Here is a 9,011-nt window from a genome sequence, read left to right as displayed (position 1 = left end):
CCCTCCCTCCCTCCCTGCCTCCCTCCTTCCTTCCTTCTTTCCTTCCTTCCTCTCTTTCTTTTTTTCCTTTTTCTTTTTATTTCGGTTTTCTGAGACAGGGCCTCAATATGCAGTGTGGGCTGGCATTGAGCTCACCTTGTAGCCCAGGCTGGTCTTGAACTTGCAATGATCCTCCTTCCTCAGCCTCCCAAGTGCTGGGACTGCAGGTGTGCACTACCATGCCTGGCTTTTTTATTCTTTCTATTCCTATTTTCTTTCTTCCCTTCCCTCTTGTTCTTCTTCTCATTTGAACATTTTCTTCCTACTTCCCAATATAGTTATCATCCATTTTAGTCCATATTTACCCTTTTGATTTCTCACACAAGAGAAACAATGCTATATTCGACCACATGCCTCAGATTTATTCCACTTAAAATATGGTCCGAAGGTGCATCATTTACCTAGAAATGTCTCAAGTTTTTCCTTCTTTATGGCAGAGGAGTAGTCTGTTACATATTAAGACCACTTTGTCTTTATCCATTCATCCAATGATGGACATTCAGCCAATTCCAATATTTAGCTATTACTAATTGTACTGCTATAAATATTGAATGTGCATATGTCACTGTGGCATGATGCTTTTAACTCTGTTGGGAAGATACCTAGAAAGGGGACAGTTGTGTAGAATGGAACTTCTAGTTTTAGTTTTTTGAGGACTCTCTGTACTTATTTCCATATTGGTTGTACCAGTTTACACTCCAAAGCACAAACAACAAATAAATATGCAAAAATATGTTTAACATTACTGGCCTTTTTAGAAGTAAAAATTAAAACAACACTCACTGCAAATGCAAATTTAAGCAACATCTCATTCTAGAAAGAATTAAGAAATCAACCAATAACAAATATCTTCAAAGTTGTGAGGGAAAATGAACCCTTCTCCACTGATATCAGAATCATCTATATAATATTGAGATTCATGGCATTATTATCTTCATTGTCTTTTTCTAGAATGTCCTTCTAAACTTGTTGGTGTCTTGGTTTTGTGGCCATGAGTTACTCCAGGTATTCTTTATCATAGAAGTATCATCAATTATGGAAGATAATTTTGTGGTGTGCATCATGGATTGGAATTTTTTTGTGTGTGATTGAGATACTTCACTTGAAGATCTTGATGTAAGGGTTTGTGTTGAGATGTCTAATATAATTCTGATGGGTTTTCATTAGGTGATCTTTTTTTCTTTTCTCTGACAGTGTTTAATAGTCTGTTCTTATGTTGAATTCCTGGACTCTTGACTATCATGTATATATTAGTGTAGATTTTTTTCTGATCATAGTTAATTGGAGTTCTATATGTCTCATGTACCTGTCTTCCCAATTCTTTTTTCATGCTTGGGAAGTTTTCTGCCATTACTTCAGGAAAAAAATTTATGTCCTTTGTGCTAACTTGATTTTCCATTCATTCTGATTAATCTTATGGTATTCTTCTTTGCACCACCTGCAGCTGTTGGATTGATTTTTCATGTTCTCTCACTGTTTTTAAGAAGTCATTTTGTTGGGAATCACTACCTGCAAGCCTGTCTTCTAGATCTGATCTAACTTCACGTTGGTCAATTCTGCTGCAATTTTTGCTGCATATATTTTTGATAGAATTTTTAACCTATTGTATATCTGTATAAATCTGATTTATGGAATCCAAGTATTTCCTATGATGGGCATTCATAGTTTTCTTCATTTTTCTAAGCTCCTCTATTTTTTGAAAAATCTGTATCTACTCTAGATTCTCAACATGTCCTTCATTGCGATTATCATTTCTTCAGTTATCTGTGTAATTACTTCTGTTTTGTTTTTTCCTAAAAACACATTCACCTGCTTTCTTACTTCTGCTGCTATCATTTTACAAAGTTTAGCTGGATAGCTTTGCATGTCATCTACATCAATGGTCTCTGGATTTGCCTTGGGTGACCTGGAGGTCTCTGGGTGCATCTTGCTTCTGTATTTTCTCATTTTTTATTTTTTAAAAATTTATTTTCTGCATTGATGCTTTTAGATTGCTTATGGTAAGTAGCTTTACTACTTATATTGAGACCTCTTTAGGAAATGACTACTTTTCAGAGATGTCTCTTCTAGGTATAGCTGGATTTGGTCTTTTAAGAGTGCTCTAATCTCGTGCCTTTTCAATTTATTAGGGGTGAGAGGTGGTGGCCTGTTTGGTCCAGCACCAGTTCCTTGGTATTGGACTTATGGTATTGTTTATGATCCCCAGACATTCTCTGTATTGGCATCCAAGGAAGAACAACTGACAAAGGCAGGTGTGTCACCCTGGCTAAGTTAATGTGATGTAACAGCAGTAGCATGGAGCATGGTACAGAATGAGAAACTATGATAACTCAGTTTGTCACCTTTAACCTTAGATGCAAGATATAGTTATATAACAAATTCTTTTAAAAAAAATCACAAAATTTTATGCAGTAAATACTCACTCAGTAAGCAATTTTAACCTCTGGGGGAAAACTTAAAAGGGATAAGAGGATCAAATAGAGAAATAGGAGAAAGCAACTGGAAGCAGAGCTGAAAGACAAAAGAAGATTACCTAAGCTTAGGGAAATGGATGGAGAAGAGGGAAAGAATGAAGGAAAAACTAAGAACAAGAACGGAGCAAAACAAACCTAAAAACAGGTTTTCATGTTCACACTCATGAAAAGACTAAGACAAGAAAAAGCAAATGAATAAGAAAAAAATAATCAAAAACAGAGGAAATGAAAACAGAATTTAAAAAGAGAGAGAAAGATATCTCTGTGATTTCAAGCCTGTTGTTATCTCTTGAGGCTTATAGCTTTGTGGTGATGTCCAATTCCAGCTCATGACTCTGCTGTCACTGTAGACAAAGGAGACAGATGGAGCCCAGATCAGTGCTGGCTGATCCCAGAAAACCCGCAATAGGGTTAGGGTGGGACACCAATTCGTGTCCCTTCAACTGCACAGAAGTTAAGGCCAGTCCTGGCCTCTGGTTGTGGGTTTGGGGCCTGAGTCATTCGACCTACAACACTCTGAGTGTCTCTCACTGACCTGACCTTGGACATCTCTCACAGTTGTCCTCCCAGTTGCTGTGGAATTTCAACACTAGATGCCCTGAGATGAAGCAAACCCACAGCTGCTCTGAGTCCAGGTTCAGTTGGCGCCTCCCCTAACATGGTGCCCAGCCAAGCCTGTCTCCAGGGGCATGGCAGTCACTTTGACCGGAGTCTCTCCAGCTCTTGCAGTGTGCAGCATCCATTGCTCTGTTGCACTGGGGTGTTTCTTCCAGGAGGCCTCTGGGGTTACCTGCCCTTGTATGTCTATAAAATCAATGTTCTTCTATTTACTTTCTCTCTGAGCTCCAATTTTCTATTCAGATCTTTCCTGGGTCCTGGGGATCTAGCTCTTTCCTTCTCTTCTTTCCCAAGTTGTTACTTTCCATTGTCTGGATTCCAAGTCTTGGAGACATTGCTTGCTGCTGCTTACTACTCTGCCATCTTCCCAGAAGTTCTTCTCCTTCTTTATTTAAAATTTAACCAACCATTGCTTATTCACAGGTGTTCTCCATTCTTTTGAAAAATCTACTTTAGAAAATAAATTATTTAGCTGAGTTTGGCAGCATAAGACTGTAATCCCAGAACTTGGGAGGCAGAGACAGGCAAATTGTCGTGAGTTTGAGGCCAGCCTGGGCTACCTAGTGAGTTCAAGTTCAGCCTGAACTGCATAGCAAGACTGTAATCTCAAAAACCTAAAACAAACAAAGAAAGAAGATTCCAGACTATTTAGTTCTTATTTATGATCTTCATTGTATCATCATAAATGGTCTTGTAAAACACAATATTAACTTCAGAATGGTATGGATCTTTTCTCATTTTTCTTGCTAATACATCTTAAGAGTCTAGAAAAAATTTTAGTTCAAGGTAGGCACTCTACAAATGCTTTCTGATAAACTGGATAAAATGCAGAATAGGTAGGAATTGAAAATTACTATGGTAGCGGAATTAAGGACATAATGCAATTCAGCAGCTATAGACCTACAGCACTACAGGAGCACCACACCATTACAGTCTATAGAAAGAATAGGTCATAAGGGAAGACAGGTGCTGGATCTTCCTGTGCAGGTGTCCAATATACTGCTGTATTCAACATGTACTTCTGTTTTTTGGGATGAAGATCTGGGATAGAAGGAGAAGCTGGGAAGTCTCTTGCAGGCATAGGAAGAACAACAAAAGAAAGGTCTTGTAATTTAAATATGTGTATCCTTAAGGAGAGAAAGCCCAGGTAGCTCTGGAAGGCTGGGGTTGGGCGTGGAGAAGAACCCAGAAATGGTGACTTGGTGATGGCGTCCCAAGTTTTCTACCTCCCTGTTTGGTATAAGGTCTACCAGTTTAGCCATGAGGGCAGAAAAGAGAGGAATTCTTTGTCATTTACAATAAAATAGACCATAGGGGCACAATTTCTAGTGCCAAAGTGAAAACAAATCCAGCCAGTCCATATATATATATATATATATATATATATATATATATATATATGCCATTTTTGCGTTATAACTAGACCAAAGTAAGGGCATGTTGGGGATAAGTAATGAGGAACGGAGGGGGATCCTGGCCTGGGTCTTAAGTGTGCAAGCTTTTCCAGTTAAGGCAGCACTCGGTGGTATTTCTCTTAGTCTTTTAGGCTATAACCTGTCCCTTCCTGGGTGCATAATTTTGTCATTAAAGCTTTCACTTGGCACAAGTCCTATTCACCAGGGAAGATGGAACTCTGTCTGCATCCGTCAAGGCAGAGCTGAAGTCTGCTTTGGCAAGCCCTACAAGGAAAGAGAGAAAAGAAAATAAGAGCCATAAATCATCTGGAGGCCAGGGTACAGGATTAAAGATACTCGATCCACTTCAGAAAGGACTTCTGCTAGCATGTGTTTACCCAGTGACTGTTTGTCCCTTTCCCTCTGGTCCTTTCCCCTTGGTGTGAGCTAGAAAGGTGACGTCTTACATGAGAGGCCTCTGTGGGGAAAGTGAAGGCCCCACACAGCCTGGGCTGAGTGGCTGAGCGAGTGCCGGGGCAGTGCCCACGGAGAGAGCTTCCCGTGCATGTTTATCTGAAAATATCTCTTCAAAAATAATAAACACTTGTAACTCTGCTCCCCATTAGTTGGTAGCCACAGAGAATGCAGTGGTTCCCATCTTACAACACAGCTGTTCTCCTTCACAGAACCCAAACTGTATGTTCACAAAATCCCAGTAAGAATTAGATTTTAAACTGGGCCTGGTGGTGCACACCTGTCATCCCAGCACTCAGGATGCGGAGGCAGGATCACTGTGAGTCCAAGGCCAGCCTGGGCTACAAAGTGAGTTCAAGGCCAACCTGAACTGCATAGTGAAACCCTGTCTCAAAAATAGGAAAAAAAATTAGATTTTAAGAGATCACATGCATCACAAAATTGAACAATTTCTAAAAACTTAAGCTTTCGGAGTTGTGCGCTCTGCAACTGAACTTTAATGAACTTTTCTTCCTTTTTTGGAGAGCCTAAGAATGGCTTTAAACCTCATCGTGAGTCATGTAGGTAATTATTACTTGTTGATTTTGCAGTAAAATGGCACTGATCAAATCTATCTGTCACTCTGTACATTGCAAAGAAAAAACAATCTGTATGTGTCCAATGTCACCTGGAGAAGGTGGAGAAAAAATTTTTATAATTTTTTTTAAGGGCAGTACTCAGTATTAAGAAATATTCTAAGGAAACTGTTGTACTAGTATAATGAGCTTTACTTCTCAGATCCAGAAATGAGCATAACCTGAATTTGGAGTGGCAGCCTCCATTTGGAAAAGAAGTAACTTGCAAAAGGAGTCAGTGTGTTAGAGCCTCCTGGAACCTGCTGTGTTATGGCTGGAATATAGTAAAGGCAGTCCTTATAGAAGCAATTGTCAGTTAGTTGCTTGAAATTAGTATTTACCCGGAGAGACGAAAGAAGGAAACCAGCACTTATTTAAGCGAGAGTTTCCTGTTATAGTGTGTTTCCAGTGTAATGATGCGTGGACCCAAGAACTTAGTACACAGAAAATAAATATTTGTTGAATGAACAAATAACCAATTAGCCAATGGCAAATTGTTCTCTTTGGTTCCAGGGATAAGGGGAGTCTTTCAGGCACATTCGCCTATTGTTTCTTAGAGTTGAGGTCATGTTAGTAGAGGAAGCACCGGGCGACCTACTACTAGAAGTGTCTCTGTCTCAACACTAGCACTGGAAAAGTACCCAGCATTTTCTAAGGCATCTCGGAGAGGTAGCTGCCATCCCTGTGGGAGGGGCAGGTTAAAGCTCTGTAACTAGGTGATAGTGCTGGGCTACTCAGCCTCCTGCCCTGGACCATGGCAGAGCGGGCAGCAGCGTCACTGTGGAAGAGACCCACCAGCTCCAAATCTCCGTCTCCCAAACCTTCACTAATCAAGTGTAAGTTTGAATTCAGATTTGCACTTCATGCACCTCAATAAGTTTTGAAAAAGATGCAGCAGTAAATATTTTATAGCCGTTTTTTGTTTTAATTTTACAACTATGATGATCAAGATGTCCTAACCAGTCAGGTAGGCTTCATATCCCGGGAGGGGAATGCTGAGTGTCAGTCACCTGCTTTAGAAGCTCCAAAGACATGAGTTACTCCTGCTGCACCATACAGTTCCCTCATCCATGACAGGCCCAGCAGCTTGCCTAAATAATCCATGGCCATCCAGAGTGGGGAGAACAGAGGTAGCCGAGGGTATTTCCTGTCCATCTAGTGGACAGGCAGTAGACTCTGGCTTCTGAAGCACCTTCAGTTACTTCCGGTCAAGGAGACTTGCATAAAAAAAAAATGGAACTGGAAATGAAATGGCATGCTTAATAATTGCATTGTGACAAAGCAAGTTGATTAAGACCCTAGGTGCACTGGATTTACTGTCACTAAAGCCCATAGTGAGAAGCTGTGAGCTAGCTGAGTGGAGGTGAGGAGGGGAATGAAGTGAAGAGGAGACTCCCATTCTGAGCAGTTACTTTTATGGTGATATCAGGAGTCAGGGCTGGGAAAAATGTCCCTGAGCTGAATGAGCAGATACGGAGTGCTGGGACTTTCTTTTTGTTATGTGAATGATCAGTGTGTGTGTGTGTGTGTGTGTGTGTGTGTGTGTGTGTGTGTGTGGCTTTCAGCCTGAGAAGTCTAGGAACATTTGAATAGTTATACTCTGGAGACTGGGAAGATGAAAGGTGAGTGATTAAGGTGGTTTCGGTCTGAGCCATCGTGAGTGTTCCGCGCTCTTTTTGGCACAGCACAATTTGCCAGAATTGTCACACCCTTCTCAGAAGCAGGTTGGGACTGAAAGATTGAGGACAGTGTAGGTCAAAGGTTAGCTGTGTTAGTGTATTTGTTTGGGAAAGTGTACAAAAGCCCTTGTTAACCTTCCCTTTTGAAGGCTGAGCTGTCAGTCCCTCACATTCTTGATCATATTTTCATTTAAAAAATGTTTTTCAACAGTCTAGTATCAAAACAGAACCTACGTGCCTCAGGTACCAACATGTTGGGCCACACAGTGCCTGTAAGCCCAAGTGCCCTGGCAGCTTTGTTCATAGATACCCATCCTGTGAGCTATGCCTTTGTTCCTATAGATTTGTTACTATTTTAGGAGAGAAGGCAGTTTATTTAAAAAACGAGGTAGAGGGCAGGTTTTCTATTATTTTTAAAAGTTTCTTTAAAAAATTAAGCTTTCAGCTTCCTAATCTTTTAGGGGATTACTTAATACCAAAACAATAAAAAGAAAGAGAGAAAGTGAGCAAAGAAAAAATGCACCATGTCTTTTGAGTCTTTGGGGCGTTTAACAACAAACCATTATTGTTTGCAGGCTGAGTCTTCTATGAGCAGGCAGCTGCCTTAATAACAGCTTATGCAATAACAATCCGTGATAGAGTAGTTACCTGGATGTAGCAAGAACTGTGCTCTAAGCCAAGATGAAGGAGGAAAAAAAGTCAGTATCTTGTGCGTGAGAAGCTTGTAGATACCCTGAGGTGACTTCATATAATTCTAAAATAGCAGGTAGCTTCTTGCATAGCTAATCAAGGCATCGGTGCCCGGAGCAAGTGGAGGTGGCTGACAGTGTACTTTGGTTTCAGATGCACTCAGCTTTCTTTCTTTTTCTTTTTCTTTTTCTTTCTTTTTTTTTTTTTTTTGAGTGATATGAGCTTAACTTGTATTAAAGTTGATGCATTCTGATTTGGCAAATATTCTTGCCTATAACATGACAGCTCCGTGCTTTGATAAAGCTATTGACCTTAGTGTCTTACTTGTGTTTGTTCATTATGTGTGGTGAGAAAGTTGGTATAACAGAATAAAGGAGCGATTGTTTTTGTGTGTGTCTTTTTAAAAAGCATTCGAGTTCTACCCCCACCCTCCACTTCCATTTATTGTTTAGCAGAAGACACAGGTGGTTCACCTGAAAAACTTGAAATGCATGCTGCAGGTGAGTGGAGAGAGTTCAAAGAGAAAGGAGTCGTTCTGACTTTGGAAATGGGCGGGTCATTTCGGGAGAAAGCAGTCCCTGGGTCAGAGCAAAGGTCATGTGGTAACAGCCTTCCATACTTTTAATTGCCAGTGTCTTCAGGCTTCCTAAGGAAAGTTAACATTAGAAGGCTCTAGCTCATCATTTTGCCCATGCTTTCTATTTCTATGAGTCTTGTCTGATGCATACAGAAGACAGATTCTGTTCAGTGACGCTCAGCCCCTGGCTGGGCCCTTGCTGAGAAAGGTGGGCCTGCTTTACAAAACGTAAGGCCCCAAATCATATTTATTGCTTTGGTGCTCAGGAAGCTACCAGTGGAAACTCCATGTGTAAAAAGCCCATAATTTTGCTCTACTAGATATTTAGCGGCTTGCATGAAATAACAAAGCGTACATTTACCCAGGCGCCATCCAGGAGGATTTGGTGGTTATTTTACATTCCACTCCATGCAAGGAAAAACACATTTTTTGATACTTTCTCAAGATATATA

The sequence above is a fragment of the Octodon degus genome, unplaced genomic scaffold (genome assembly GCF_000260255.1).
Source record: "Octodon degus isolate 3935 unplaced genomic scaffold, OctDeg1.0 scaffold00013, whole genome shotgun sequence".
NCBI lineage: Eukaryota > Metazoa > Chordata > Mammalia > Rodentia > Octodontidae > Octodon > Octodon degus.
This window is presented reverse-complemented; position numbering follows the sequence as displayed.